General features: G+C 41.9%; 1 protein-coding gene across 5 annotated transcripts in view; it reads right to left on the bottom strand.

Moving 5' to 3' along the window:
* The window catches only part of LOC137770365 (contactin-associated protein-like 3B), a 164,790-nt gene that overhangs the window by 140,592 nt on the left and 7,429 nt on the right, over nt 1-16,769 (bottom strand). For 2 of the 5 annotated variants that reach the window (XR_011075167.1, XR_011075169.1), the window contains exon 1: nt 199-8,463. The exons of 2 other annotated variants lie outside the window; for them this stretch is intronic. The gene's annotated coding sequence lies outside the window, so the exon portion shown is untranslated. Of the gene's footprint in view, nt 1-198; nt 10,240-16,769 lie in introns of those variants that run through there. One more of the 5 variants, XR_011075168.1, reaches the window with a different exon arrangement.

The following is a 16,769-nucleotide window of genomic DNA, read 5'->3' as shown; positions in this document are numbered from 1 at the left end:
GTTCTTATTGGAATAGACATTTGCTCTGGGTACAGATTTGCCTTTCCTGCATACGTCACTTCTGCGTAACTACCACCCATGATCTTACAGAATGACTTATCATTGTCATGGGATTCTGCAAGCATTGCTCAAGATCAAGGAATACATTGCACAGCAGATGAAGTGAGGCAATGGGCCCTTGGAATTCACTAGTCTTACCTGAAGCAGCAGGCTTGATAGAATGGTGGAATGGCCTTCTGAAGACTCAGTTACAGGGCTGGCTATGTGACAATACCTCTGCTTGTCCCAGGGCAAGGTTCTCCAGAGGGTTGTATATGCTCTCAATTGGAGTCCAATATATGGTCCTCTTTCTTCCATAGCCAGGATTCTCGGGTCCAGGAATTTTAAGGGACAAAAATGAGAAGAGTTATTTTCAACTCTTCAGTATTATCCCTAGTGACCCACTATCAAATTTTTGCTTTTTGTTCCTGTGACCTTATGCTCTGCTGGTCTGAGTTCCAAAGGGGAAAATGCTTCTACCAGGAGACACAGCAATGATTCCAAAGAACTGGGAGTTAAGACTAACACCCAGCTACCTTGGGCTCCTCATGCCTCTGAATCAACAGACAAAGAAGGAAAGGAAAGTGTTTGTTGATACAAGGATACTACTTGCGGACTACTCTTCCACACGGAAGTAAGGAAAAGTGTATCTGGATATAGTAGATCGCTTAAGGCATCCCTTAGTATTACCATGTTCTTTGATTAAGCTCAGTGGAAAACTACAACAACCCAGTCTAGGCAGGGCTACTAATGACCCAGACTATTCAAGAAGGAAGGATTTGGTCACCCACCAGGGAAGAACCACGATCTGCTGAGGCGCCTGCTGAAGATAGAAAGAATACAGAATGGGTATAAGAAAGTAGTTACAAAGACCAGCTGTAACTGACCACTTACAGAAACGAGGACTGTAATTGTCATGAGTACACCATTTTTTTTTGCTATGAATATATTTGTGTTAAGTGTGTATTTGTTTTTTCTCTCTCATATTCCCTTATTATGTAACATGAGTTGTATGGATTTTATATCATAATATGTAAGTACTCTTAATTTTACATTATAGTACTTTAAGTTATATCACAAGGATTTACCTCCTCTTCTGGGGATAGGGTTAGTGTATTTTGATTGGACTCAGAATTGTTGTATCATATTAAGTGGAATTAAGACCTTGTTATTGTCTTATTTGGGGATTAAGTAAGATTTGAGGAGATGCATATGGGTGTCATGTTGACACAGGGTCGACTTGTGATGATTAGTTTCATGTGTCAACTTAACTGGCTATGGGGGACCCAGATTAAAAATTATTTCTGGGTATATTTTGTGAGGGAATTTCCAGGTGAAATTAGCATTGAAATTGGTGGACTCAGTAAAGTTGATTGCCCCCCCCCGCCAATGTGGGTGGACATCATCCAGTCTGTTGAGGGCTTGAATAGAACAAGAGCTGGGGGAAGGAAGAATTTGCCCCTTTTTCCTGCCTCATGGTGTGAGGTGAGATATTTCATCTTCTCCTGACCTCAGACTGGAATTTATATCACCACCTCCCCTGGTTCTCAGGCCATTGGACTAGGATTGAATTATATCACTAGCTTTCTGGGGTCTCCAGCTTACAGATGGCAGACTGTGGGATTTCTCAGCTTCCATTATCATAAGAGCTAATTCCCTGTTACAGACACATGCATGTATTCTATAGGTTCTGCTTCTTTGGAGAATTCTGACTAATACAACATGTATCCACCACTGTAATATCACACAGAATACTTTTACTGACCTAAGAATCCCCTGTGTTCCACCTACTCAACCTACTCTTCCCTTCCTCCTCCCAAACCCCCAACAACCACTGATCTTTTTACGGTCTCCATAGCTTTGCCTTCTAAAATATCATATAGTTAAGAATTATACAGTACGTAGCCCTTTCAGATTGGTTTATTTCACCTAGTAATATGCATTTAAGTTCCTCCATGTCTTTTCATGGGTAGTTTATTTCCTTTTATTGCTGAATAATATTCCATTGTATGAATGTGGAACAGGATTTTGTTTGTTTCTTTGTTTGTTTTTAATCCATCCATCTATGGAAGGGCACCTTGGTTGCCTCTAATTTTTGGCAATTATGAACAAAGCTGCCACAGTCATTCATGTGCAGGCTTTTGTATGGACGTAAATTTTCAGCTCTTTGGGGTATATACCAAAGACCTTGATTGCTGCATTTTATGGTAAATGTATATTTACTCTTTTATTAAACTGCCAAACTGTCTTCCAAAGAGTCTGTACCATTTTGCATTCCCTACAGCAATCATGAGAGTTCCTATTGCTCTGCATCCTCACCAGCATTTGGTGTTGTCAGTGTTCTGAATTTTTGTCCTCTTCATAGCTGCATAGTGGTTTCTCATTGTTGTTTTAATTTGCAGTTCTCCAAACACATAAGGTGTTGAGCATCTTTTCATATGCCTATTTGATAGTTTATATCTTCTTTACTGAGGTGTCAGTTTAGATTTTTTGTCCACTTTTAATCAGGTTGTCCTCTTTTTTTAGTGGTAAGCAGTAAGTGTTCTTTGTATATTTTCATACCAATCCTTTATCTGATTTGTCTTTTACAAATTTTTTCTCCCCATCTATGACTTGACTTCCCATTCTCTTGATATTCATATCTTTTTAAAGTTTTTTTTCTTTTCTTTGTGTGTTTATTTTGAATAATGTATATTGCTTTTTGTTCAGTTAACTAATTCTTTTCTGCAATGTCTAATCTACTGTTAATTCTATCCAATGTACTTTTAATCTCAGCTATTTTAGTTTTAATCTCTAAAACGTTGATTTGCTTTTTTAAAAATACCTTCCTTTACATGTCCAATCCCTCCTGTAGCTTCTTGAAAATATGAAATATAATTATAATATCTACTTTAGTTTTGTTGTCTACTAATGCTTTAATTTTTCTATTTCTGGGTCAGTTTTAATTAGGTTTTTTTTCCCTTCATTGTGGTTCTATATTCCTGCTTCTTGATATACCTGGTAATTTTTTTATTGGATGACAGTCACTGTAGATTTTCCTTTTCTGGTGCTAAATATTTTAGTGTTTCTGTACATATTCTTGAACTTTGTTCTGGGATGCAGTTAAATTACTTAAAAATAATTTTATCCTTCTGAGTCTTGCTTTTAAGCTTTTTAGGTGGAACCCAAGTAATGTTTAGACCATGTTAAGTTTTTCCCCACATTTCAGGATTGAAAACTATTCTGAATACTCATGTATTAAACAGTTTTCCATTCTAGCTGGGAAGACCAGGCTTTCTTTTTTTTTTTTCCTTTGTGAGTGTTAAGAACTTGTTCCTTCTCATACATCCAGGTGGTTCTTTCCCTGCCATGAGTAGTGTTCTTACATGCATATGCCCATCTGTACTCATAGGCCTCTGTAACCTAGTTTCCATTCACCTATCCTGCTTCTCATCCCTTCATTCACTCTTCCACATTCACAGTGGGGCTTGTTTAATTTCTAGAACAAGCCTGGCTCTTTGCACACAATTTTTATTGCTTCTGCTTAGAATGTGCTTCCTCAGCCTGGCTTGACTGGCTCCAAAATGGCATTCAACTCTGAACAGGAATATCACCTTTTCTTATGCAAGTAAGGTTCCCCAATTTTCTCTCAAACACTGTTTCTTGCCTTCAAATCATTTTGAGATTCAAAAAAACTTCTTCATGTGTTTTTTAAAATTTTGCTTTCCTAGGCTATCTTACCCAGGAGTTGATAACTACATGGGGACAGAAACTCTAGAAAAGAGATAATTTAATGATGAGCTTTCTTTATTCGTCATATTTTATACTGTTAGAAGAATGAGGCTAGCAACTGAATTCTGTCCCCCCAAAATTCATATATTCAAGCTCTAACAAAGTGATGGTATTTGGAGATGAGGCCTTTGGCAGGTAATTAGATTAAATGATGTCATGAGGATTAGGCTCTATTAGTGCCCCTGTAAGAGGAAACCAGAGAGTTTTTTCTGTCTCTCTCCACCATGTGAGGACACAGTGAAAAAGACAGTTGTCTGCAAGCCAGGAAGAGAGCCCTCACCAGGCACTGAATTGGCCAGCACCGTGATCTTAGACTTCCAAGCCTCTAGAACTGTGAGTTGTTAAAGTCACCAAGCCTATAGTATTATGTTATGGCAGCTTGAGCTATAAGAGTACTAAATGGAAGAGACATGGAGGAACCCTAAACACATATTGCTAAATGAAAGAGGCCAAACTGAAATGGATACATACTGTATGATTTCAGCTATATGACATCCTGGAAAAGGTAGGGCACTTAAACTATTCTGTATGATACTGTAATGGTCAATGCTTGTCATACATTCGTCAAAACCCATAGGATATGCAACAGAGTAAACTGTAATGTAAACTATGGATATTAGTTAATAGGAATGTATGAACTTTGGCTCATCAATTGTAAAAAATGCCCCACACTAATGCAAGACGTTAATAATAGGGGAAACTTTGGTTTGGGGAATAGATGTGAGGGGGTGTATGGGAACTCTATACTCTGCTCAAATTCTCTTTAAACTTAAAACTACTCTAAATATAGGCTACCAATTTATTTAAACAAAATAAATCTAAGTTGCCTCATCATATTGTGAGGTTATTACCATCTTACAGTTTTTCTATTTGACCTCCTCTTTAATGTTCATTTCTATCTTCTTTTATCCTTGTAAAAAATATATCAAATGTTTTGTACTATTTCACCTCCCAGCCTATTATCTTTTTAGTTATATGTCTTTCACAAACTTTCATTGTAAACTACATTCGATATCTTTGACTTATTACACTCTATGCCCATTACTATTTTCACCACCTCCCTAGCAATGCTTGAACCTTTGCTATGACCCATTGTCACCTCTGGACAAATAGTTTCTGCTCTATTTTCTGTCTTCTGTCCTTCTGGGCCACTTCTATCTACCGTCATTACCCAAAGAACTGACTTTACAGATTCTATATGCCAGTGTGTAAGACTTGCAGTGTTTTAAGAAGTATCCCAACTTCATGATGATGATTTGGGGTCATTACCAAAGCACTCGGGATCATACATATTATTTTAAGGTAGTTTTATAGGACAACGCACATTGGTATTTTCCTCCTATTAACAGAGTAGGAAATTGTGGGTTGATCTGCAGCTATTTTGATTAGGAAAGCAGGATATGAACTCTGCTTCTTTGCTGGGGTACTTGGCACTGCTCCTTCTCTTGCTGGGACATATTTTGCGCCTTTACAGCCTGGCATCTAGGCGTACTGATCAGACTTAATGTTTGGCTTCATTGGATACGCTGACCAGTCTGATTGATATTCTGGTACATACAGGGTACTTGGTCATGGTTGCTCACCTCTGAACCTCAGCTTCATCACCTGCAAAGTGCAACTAATAGCACACCCGCTAAAAACCGTGGGGTTTTTATGGATTTGGCAAGCGTCATAGTGCCTGGCACGTGCTAGAGACTCAGGTGATGCAGTAATTACCCAAATTTGCATTTTCAGTGGATCCTTCCCACCTGGAGAAGGTGACTCACGGCCTTGGGGGAGGAAGAGCAGGACAAACAGCAAGGGCAGCAAGGGCCAAGGCAAGGAGGTGAGAACTGACATGCAGGGGGGCCTCATGCTGGTATCACCAGAGGGCCCAGAGTGAGCCAGGATGTGGGGAGAGACTGGCCGGTCAGTAAGACCAGGCCAAGAAGGGCCGTGTGAGGGGGCTTAGCTTTTACCTTGTGGTAGAGGCCATCCAAAGGAGAAAGTGGAAGATGGGTAGGTATAGACTTCTCCCTTAGGAATTGTCCTCGGGGTCTGTTTATCTCTTGGCAGGGTCCGTTCAATGAGTTGGCCCCTCCAGCACATTCTAGAGAGGACTGGCCATGTCTGACCCTCTGGAGATACAGCCCTGACCTCCTGGCCACCTCACTGAGGAGAGGGCTCATGGGGGAATGGGAATCAGCCTCACTCTGCATCTGTCCACCAGTCCTGCACCCTGGACTCCAGGACCACTCACTTGCAAGAGACACATCCAGCTGCCAGAGGAAGTGACATTTCCTGACTCATCTGGCTAAGAATGAGCAGAGTATTGCTGACTTTTCCAGGGGAGTAGCTGCCACAGAAGATCAGGATGTGTACAAGCCATAGAAGGTCAGAAGGAACAAAGTCAGTCCACGTGGGAGTTCACATGGGCGCCTCACAGTCACCAACATGCCCTCGAGTTTCCCTTCCAGCCCAACACACACTCCACCTGCCCACAGTCGCCTGTGCCACCATCACACAGCCCCACAGAGCTCCAAACATCCTCAAACACACAAACTCCCTACCTATAAGCAGATGCCTGTGTGCCCAGAACCCTCCTGCTCCAATATACATGCGCTACAAACCCCAATAAAATCACAGCCACAGTCTTGAATACAAAAACACACCCCCAACGGCCCCCGATAATCAAACACCTAAATCCTCATATCCCACAAAAATCCACCCAACCCCATATAACCCCCCAATGCAAACACACAAACCCTTCAACAATAGCCAAATACATTCAAACCAAACTCACATACTTCTTAATATAAGACACAACCCCCCAAATCCAAATATAACACATACAGTCCCCCCACAGCTGTGAACATCCACGTATGTACAATGCCTCAGAAGCTGAGACAAACACAAAATACCATCACAGAGACACAATGTTTCCAACCTTCTCCTAAATACTCCCCCCAGAACACATGATGAACTCACACCCCCAATACAAACATACACCCATCTCCCTCTTGAGATACTATAAACAGCCTCTGTCACATCCCCTGATTATACACACACAGCTAGCAACCCCAATTTACACTGACAACCCCAGTCTCTGCAAATTCCTCCACACCAAAAATATGCTCCCTAAACTCTTACCCTACAGGATGAGCATATGTATAACCCCTATACTCGGAATACACACAGATCCAACACACAAAACATTAAAATGCATACCCCTACCTCTTCTCAAATGCCTGCACACACAGCCTCAAAACACCCAGAACCAGCCCCACCACCCAGCCGCACCATGCTACACCAACCGTACACTCATAAAGGCACTCAGGCCCCTCATCTCTCCCCAGATCACACATATACAGTCTCTGCACAGCTTTACTATTACCCCAAACCGTCCTATACCCCAAACATACATCCATGAGTTCCCCACACAGCCCTAACCCATGACAGAGGCAGCTCTACCAGGGGCATCATGGCACCCCGAGCGGGCAAATGCCGCTGAGGTAAGTGCCTCCTATGTTGCTGCAATTCTTGCTGCTGTTGCAAATCATCCCTTGACCCCACCGAGGCTGACTGGGACACCCTAAACGGGAAGTGGCAGCATATGAGTCAGGGAAGAGGAAAACTCCCTTCCAGGTATTCCCTGTCACCATCCATTGCACCAAAACATCGGATGACCAGCATGAACAAGAAACAGAGACATGTAACTATACCATGATAGAAATGCAAATTTTTCTAGAAAAAATTTCTCCAAGGGAAGGGGGAGAACTGTGTTCCCCCTAATTATAAAGCCATGCTGTTATAATTCAAAGAAACGTCAGATACAGTACAACAGGCATTGGACTGCATCCATGTTGTAGCTAGATATGAGAAAGATAATTTTTCTGAAGCCCCAAATCTCACTTGCCAGTAAAGGCACACGGGCCCCGCTGCCCCATCGGCCAGGAACCCAACAGAGGACCCTTAAGGGATATAGGGGCTTCTGGGACCCTTACTGGTCTCCACCAAGGGGTGGTGCTTCACACAGCTCCATCCTTCATGGGATGACTAACAGACCTCCCTGTATTGGCAGCTCTGGAGATCGGGGTCCCTAATGACGTAACCCTGGGACAGCCCAAGCACAAGGTAGAAATTTTTGCTCAGGCGTTACAGACTCTTCAGCAGACTGGAGTGATGGGCAGCTGTCACCTCTCCGAATCCTATACCCTGACCTCTGCCAAGGCCTCTGCCTTAGGGACCTGGCAGATCCCTGGAGCGTGGCCCTCCTCTGGGACAACTGCCCATATACTTCTCTAATTATCCTTGGGACACACATAAACAACTTTTCTTATGGCTCTCATTGACAACTGGAGCTCAAATTACAGTGCTTCCTGGGAAACCCTTCAATTATAAGCAAGGGCCACGCGTTAGATTACAACGCATAATAGTCAGGGGAGTAGAAGGCATTCAACTTCCATTGAATGTCACTACTGAAACAATCTTTATTAAAAATCGTTTAGTGGTGGTAGCCCCTTTGGCCCTACCCTTTCCCGTTACAGCTATGGATGCCTTGATGTACCGCAACGCCATTTGGAACAAACCCAAATCCCTGGTCTTCCTGGTGGAAGCTGAATATTGGGAGCCCATAAGACTGCCACCTAAGACAGCAAATATCCCCCAATAACATGTATGACAGGGGGCTGTGGGATTGCAGCCCAAAAGTCAAAATTTATGACAAGAAGAAGTCATTAAACACACCATTTCTCCTTTTCAATTCCCCCATTTGGCTGCTATTAAAGCCTGCTATTAATGAGTGGCGCCTTATAAGCAACTACGGAAATATCAGTGCTGATCCCCACTATTAAGGCTCCCATTTCCAATACTGTCCAGTTAATTAAGGCTATCCAAAGGGCTCCAGGGAATTACTTTGCTGGGACAATCTAGCTATTATGTTCTATTCAGTACCAGTTATTGAGGAGTCCCAGCTGCAGTCTACTTTTACTGCAGAAGGCACCCAGTATGTTCTAACCTGTCTGCCTACTGGCTATTTTAACAGCCCAGCTATTGCCCACAGTCTTTGCTGGCAAGACCTGGTGTCCCCTTGCACCGTCTGGCACTATACTGATGTTCTAATCCAGAGCCCCTCAGGAGATTGGTGCACGAGGCCCTAACATGGTTGGTGACCCATCTATAACATCCAGGTGGGCTACTGCCCCACAGAAAATTCAAGGGCTCTCCACAACTATTACATTTCTGGGCATTAACTGATCCTCTAAAAGCCAGGAAATTCCTCTTGCAGCTAAACCTCAGCTGTTAACTATTCAGCCCCCCAACACACTACAGCAAGCCCAACTCGTCTTACTTAGGTCTCTTCACACTCCGGAGGCAACAAATACCACACTTGTCCATCATTCGTAGACCCATTTACGCAGCCACGTACAAACCCTCCATATTTTACTGGCGAAGAGCTAAACAATAAGCTTTATAGCAGGCACAAAGGTCAATTAGTCAAGCCCTCCCACTGGTTCCCCCTGGCTGCTCCTTCTGGGCTGAGAATGGACTATGTGTCCCGGAGCCTTTGGACTAACACAGCTCCTCCTAGCTGCCTGTGGGCTTCTGGACCAGACGGCTGCTCTCTACACCACTACACCCCCTCAGAACCGATTTGGGAACTGGTTCGTTGGTTTTGGTCTTGGTTTGGTGTGCACTGATGCCAGAGTTTGCTTGCGTCTTTTGCGTTTTGGTGTACACAATGGGAAATACTCCATCTACCCTGAAGGAGAGCCCTTTGGGGCCTATATTAGATAAATGGGTGAAACATAGCCCTGAGCCTATGACTAAGAAACACATGATATACTATTGTAATAGGGTGCGGACCCAAAATATAGGATCAGAAGGGCGGTAGCCCCTGAATGGCTCACTCAACTTTTATAGGATCTCGCAGTTACAAGTGTTTTGCAAAACAGCAAGCTGCACCGGCAGTTGTTCCAACTGCCCACCCTCCCCCCATGCCGCCATCATATTCACCACCTCCTGTTTCCCCTACCCACGGGGATCAAATAGAAGTTTCTGTGTGAACCCCCAGAGCACAGGAGCCGGATTTAGTATCACCATCTAAGACTCCACAGGCCACCCAATTTGGACCGGGAGCCACTTCCACAGCAGGGCAATTTCCCTTGTGCTGACAACCTATAAGAGGCCAGGCGACGCCCTTGGACTTGAGGCGTCGATTCTAATTTCCCCACAGGAGCCCCAGGGAACTTTGACAGTGGGGAACGAGTTGATTGACTCTCCGATAGATACCACTCCTCAAACCCTCCCTGTTTATCTAAGAGGCTTGTAAATATTAAACAAAGGGGGAACAAAGTCATCCTAGGAAAAACTTGCCTGTATCTTTGAGATGCAAACGTCCTTTCTGGTCTGCTCCGGAACCTTCATCTCTGCCATCTTTTTAAAATGCATCTTTTTAAAAGAGGGTAAAGTAATTTAGAAATTGACTTATCAAGGATAAATAAAAAACCTAAGTGTCTTTTCTGTAAAAATTCAGCCATCTAGACAAGTGAGTTTGATTTTTTCCATCTCTCAGAAACCTAATTTGAATCCAACCTCTTTTTGTAAACTGATGGGTTTCACGTGGCTGTACCTGACTCCCTGCTGAAATTTGGAAATGACAACTATGACGTCTCTGTATGTTTGTGTCCTCGTATGTGTCTTTGTCTTTGGATAACATTGCTGAGGTTGATTTGTGGATGAGCTCTATTTAATTGGCTTAAAGAAAAGTGAGCACTTACAAAACAAACTATTCGAAATACAAGAGAAATTGAGCTAAATGAGCTTCAGGTTCATGTGAACTGGGAAATAGTATTAATTAAGACCAGGTACTAACGTTCGTTTGTTGATCTAATTAATATAGACATGCTGTTAGAGTCATCAACATTAAGTATAATACTTTTATTGTGCCTAGGTTTAATATAAGCTAAATAAAATCTTGTTATATCTATTGCAAATTTGTCAGCAAGGAAATAACCTGATGTGAAGACACTTTTAAGGAAAGAAAATGCAAATGAAATAAGAGCTTTAGGTGAACTTTTTAAAATACTTATCTTTTAGGAAGGTCTATCTAAAATTAGTCTCTCCAGATATTTGACCACTTGAAAGTCAGAATTGTGCTAAAATAAGTGACAGAAGGTTTATGGAAAGTGGACCCTGAAAAAAAGAGTTCTGTACGTGGTCAGGATTGACTAAGTTTAAAATAAGTTGAATTGAGTCAATAAATTTTAAAAGTAAGCTGGTGCAAAACTTGAATTTCGCTTTTCTCTCTGTTAAGAAGACAAGGTTTCTTAAGATTTTGGACTGCCTTTGATACCAGATTTTAAGTTTTTCTACCTTTTAAGAGATCTGTTCTGTACTTGCCTTTGAAATCTTTTATTGTTACTTTGGCTAACTGAATAACTATTGTTTCACAGTGACACGTGATCCTATCTGACTGTTTTAAACCCTTTTCTTATTTTTCGGACAAAACTTCCCAAATCGGGCTTCCCTGTTGGCGCAGTGGTTGAGAATCTGCCTGCCAATGCAGGGGACACGGGTTCGAGCCCTGGTCTGGGAAGATCCCACATGCCGCGGAGCAACTAGGCCCGTGAGCCACAATTGCTGAGCCTGCGCTCTGGAGCCTGTGCTCCGCAACAAGAGAGGCCGCAATAGTGAGAGGCCTGCGCACCGCGATGAAGAGTGGCCCCCACTTGCCGCAACTAGAGAAAGCCCTCGCACAGAAATGAAGACCCAACACAGCCATAAATAAATAAATAAATAAAATGTTATATAAACAAAACTTCCCAAATCAAATTATAATGAAGTTCCTTTGACCTCTAGCTAACTTTGGGGTGCTTCAAAGGGCCCCTGAAACATCCCAAAGAGAGATATTAACTAATTCGGTTGACTTGGTATGTTGAATTACACGGGAAGTGTTGTCAAATAAGCAATAAATCTTCTTAGGTTACATTGTATGCCAAATGATACAGGTATTCTACAGATTATATGGAGTTCCTAAAATCTGGTATGTCCTGGTAAAATGTTACCAGTCAGAATTCTCTTTATTATCGGAAAGTGTTGCATGTCACCGCAGTAACCACGTTACTTTGTCAACTGCATCGTAATCAGATTTAAACGTGCCTTCTCTTTGTTTCTTTTCAAGTAGCCAAATGTATGTCTCAGCCCACTCATCTTTGTAAAAATAGACATAGAAGTCTTTCAAATGCTGTTTTAGCAGGAAGTTACTGATGTGTATGTGCCGTTTACAGTGATTCTGTATATACTCCCCAGCTTCAAAAACACTTAGAACTGCTGCTGTGGTTTCTGGAAGAGTCAGTTGTTGGTTCCTCAATTACACCTGTGCAGCTCGGGTCTGAGTTTTTAAAGAATAGTTAACTTTTAAAGAAGTTTCTTTATCAAAAGAGCAGTTTGAGTTCTAGCCATGGTTTTTGCTGGGTTAACATTGGCTTCAGTTAAATCGTTTCAATTATAAAGTAAGTATAACTATGGTGAAGAAGCTTGTCTCATTTTAAAATGCTGAATCACATTTTATTTCTTGAATTAATGCGATAGAAAGGTCAAAATTCCGGACCACTGGAATATGCCAACTTTTTTGTTTTGGGGTTGTGTGTATAGATTTTGTTGTGCTGATTTGTTTGCTTGTTTTTTAAAGAAACTGAAACTGCTATGTCTGCTAGTGGAAGAAAATGCTTTGTTTTGCTCTGAAGATTCTGAAGTTATTCAGGCATATCGTGGTTCATAGATTACAAGGAATAATGCTAGTTAAATGCCAATGAACTATTTTTACTCTTTTTATACGAAATGTACAAATTTCGGGGGGGGGGGGATGATGGTGGCAGCGGTGCCTCTTAACTACCTTATGTATAACACTTGAACATTTTCATCAATATTGCCATCATCTGTTTAATACTCCCAGTATATTTTCTCAACGTGTTTACCTAAAGTTGTATGGAATGACATAATACGCAATAAAATCTGAATTACACACCCCCCAAAAAAAAAAAGTGCCTTCTTAAGTCTTTCGTCATTGTACACAGTTATGGTTTCACTCTGATGCCTTTGCAAAAATGCTTCCTCTTCAAGAAGATTTATAGAAGGGACCTTCGGATAAATACAAGTTTCTGGTTTTCAGACCATAAAGGTGAACTGGGTAAGATCTTGAAGAATTCTAATGGGAAACCTGATGGCTTCATAAAGCTGTTAACAAAAACGATTAGTTGCACATAACTGGGTAAACTGGTGACTATGGTTATAATTTGTATGGTTTCTATCTGAAAAATGACTGTTTTGAATCTGTGTTTTCCAGGTGTAAGCAAAAGTCTCCCCTTAAACTAATTATGACTTACAGTAATTTGTTAAATTATACCCTTGTAAGCAGAATTGAAACATTTATCTTTTTCTCTCTACCTGGTTGATCCTGCCAGTAGCGTATGCCTGTCTCAAAGATTAAGCCGTGCATGTCTAAGTGTGCACTGCTGGTACACTGAAACAGCGGATGACTCACTAACTCAGTTATGGTACCTCTGGTCGCTCGCTATTGCAATTGGATTACAAGTAGTTATACTGATCATTGTTCTTTGTTTCCAGATTGTTTGCTCTTTGTGTCTCCCTGCTGCACTGTGTCTTTGTTAACGTTACTAGCTGCATTAGTTATATCCTGTCTATTTTATAAGATTGGTGTCTCTTACAGTACCCAGTATGTAACCAGGCCTCCAACAATACTTCTATGGCTAAACATCTTGAGGAAATAGATCACATTTATCACATAAAATAATTGTAATAGTGTGATTCTAGGTATGGGAGGAAGCAACAAGGGAAAATGTCTCCTGGGTCATAATTAGATAGAGGATCCAGAGGATCTTTAATTATCAATAGGGCCTAGTCCAAAAACTAGCACCTGGAGTGGCATATCAAGAATTCTCCCCTGACCTGGGATAAGCCTCCCAGCACCGTGGGACAAAATTTGATCCTGAAATGTCTCCCAAATATTGGTCAAAATCCTGACCAAGAGGAGAGGATCTGAGAAATGGAATATTGCCTGACACATCAGTCATTAGCGATTGCAGCCCTCCAACGTGAGCCGGTGAGCCCTGACGAAACTCAGGATATGAGAATATAGGATACAGGCCCCGGGTAGCTGAGGTACATATCAAATGAATGATTTCAGTGAGCCCAGACTCTTGCATCTTCCCATACATAGAAAACTGCCAAATTCCTTAACTTGAGATGTTGCTTCCCAGGCTTGGAGCTCTCAAAATTCCCGTCAAATAGATCATAACTCTCAATTTTTAGGCTGAGAATATTTTTTTAAGGCTACAGGTGTAAAGGAGACACTTTCCAGAGAGGAACAAAAAAAAAAAAACAATGTTTGGAACACTGGCACCGATGGTGGACACTCCCGGAAAGTTCCATCTGACGAAGCAATTAGAAGGGCCGTCACCCCTTTTTCCACAAGACTGTGGAATGGACATTGACAGTAGGGAATTGGAACAGGGAGGAGCCAAATCTGACTACACGTTGGATCTGTTATTTTGACTTTAACCTTTGCCTTCCGCTGCTTTTGTTCACTAAAAGGATACTGTCTGTACAGAATGGCCTGCCTCGGGGAACCCTGTTCCTCTGCCTGAACGTTAAACCAAAGTGCCTTTGTTCAGGGAAACATACGGACTCTGTCCACCTGTGGATGGCTGCAATTAAGAAGAAATTAACACATCCCCTCCCTGAGGCTGGCCATTCCAGGGGATATTCGCAAAACTTATGGCCCTTTTACTTTACCTCCTCATCTCCTCCCCATCTCTGTGCTATAAAAGAAACTGGCATCCAAACCCCGATAAGATGGTTATTTTGAGACTTTAGTCCGCCACCTCCTCGGTCTGCTGGCTTTCCGAATAAAGTCATATTCCTTGCCTCAACACCTCATCTCCGATTTATTGGCCTGTCGTGCGGCAAGCACAGCAAGCTTGGACTTGGTAACATCTTTACTCAGGACACGGTGTCACAAAATGGGACATTGTTTTCTGTTTGTTTGTTTTGTTTTTGTGTTTGTTTTTGTTTTGGGCTGCACCACGTGGCTTGTGGGATCTTAGTTCCTCGACCAGAGATCGAACCCGCGCTCCCTGCAGTGGAAGCTCGGAGTCCTAAGCGATGGCCTACCAGGGAATTCCCATGGGACACTGTTACAGTGCAGTCATGGCCCTCACCTTTGTGAGACAGAGGTAGTAGTGTAGCAGGATTGAGAACGTTGTAAAGTTTAAGATAAAGATTAGGTGGTGAAAGCAGGATTTCACAGGAAGTGAATCTAGTGACACTTGCAGTGAAATGCTGTCAATTCAGAGTTAAGAAGACTGTGGACAATGTGTGGAGTTTGCAAATAAACTTCATTTTCTAGAGTCAAATCTGCCAAGGCTTCCACTAAATTTGCAGTTGTGGCTATAACCTTAAGACAACTGAGATAGGCATAAGCAACTGACTCAAGTTGCATGCTATAATAGGCAAAAGGCCTATGTTTACTACCATGCTCACATAGTTCCGCGGGGCCTGATTATGCCATTCATGCACAAATCAAGTAAAAGGTTTTGAATAACCTAAAGTTAATCTATTAGGTAGAGATCTCTTTGCTAACTTAAAAGGGCTAATATATTTTGCCTCCAGTGGAGATCTCACCTTAAAGTTTCCGGATCAACCTGAACCTGATCATTTGGGTAACCCTAAGGCAGGCAGCTCTTGCAGTGCTTGTTTTAGCCTCGGAAAAGCCTGCTTATGTTTATCTTCCCAAGCAAAGGATTCAGGAACTAAATCTTTAATAAGTTCATAGAGTGGAAGAGGTAACAGTGAAAAATTTGGAACCCAGAGCTTGCAATAATAACCAGCTAAACCTAGAAATCCACAATGCTAGCACTTAGTTGTGAGTCTAGGAAGTTCCTGTATCAGCCTAACTCTCTCTGGAGATAGCTGAATTCCTTCAGTGCTTAGATTATGTCCTAGGTAATGAACAGTGTCTAGAGATCACTGTAATTTTTCCTTTGTGTTCTTTCTCAGCTAACTGTTGCAGCAAATAAATGGAATCTTTTATGCATGCCTTATGGAATCTTTACAGTAGCTGAGTACAGCAGGAGGTTATCTCCATATGGTAAAAAGGTTGATTTCTCAGGGAACTAGAGAGTACTTAAATCTTGGTGAGGTACTTGGGAGAAAAAAGAAGGGGTCCCAGTGAACACTTGAGGCATAAAAGTGCAGGTATATTGTTGATTGTTCCAAGTAAAGGCAGATAGATATTGGCTGTTGGGTCTCCGGGATGCTGAAGAAAGGTGAACAAAGGTCTCCAACAGTACACCATTCCAAGTCAGTTGAATCTTGTGACAGAAGGGTGGCTAGGTTTGGAACAACAGGAAAACAGGGAATAACTATTTTTATTAACAGCTCCCAAGTCCTGGACAAATCGCCATCCTGCCAGGTTTCCAACCAGGCAAGATTGGCATGCTGCAGGGACGAGTACAGGAGTGACTACCTCCCGGGAAATTAAGTTTTCTACAATAGGTGTGAGACCTTGTATGACCGCAGGCTTTAATAGTTGTTGAGGAAACCTAGGGAGAGGTTTAGCTACATCTATCTGAATCTTTATAGGTTTGCATTTTTTTTCTTCTTCTGATGTTAACACTGTCAGAAGTAGCCCCCAAATTTGCAGGCATCTCCACCAAATTAGAGAACTTTTGCTGAACTTCCTCTTTTATGTCCAGGACAGATTGTAAGGAACATAAATAATCAGGTTCAGGTTGATCAGGAAATTTTAAGGTGAGATCTCCACTGGAGGCAAAATGTACTGGCCCTTTTAAGTTAGAAAAGAGATCTCTACCGAATAGATTAACTGGGGCTATATTGCATAGCAAAAAGGAATCTTGGTTGAGATAAAAATTCTCTCTGAACTTTATTAGGTACTCCCA

Source organism: Eschrichtius robustus, chromosome 10 (assembly GCF_028021215.1).
Source record: "Eschrichtius robustus isolate mEscRob2 chromosome 10, mEscRob2.pri, whole genome shotgun sequence".
Lineage (NCBI taxonomy): Eukaryota > Metazoa > Chordata > Mammalia > Artiodactyla > Eschrichtiidae > Eschrichtius > Eschrichtius robustus.
This window is presented reverse-complemented; position numbering and strand designations above follow the sequence as displayed.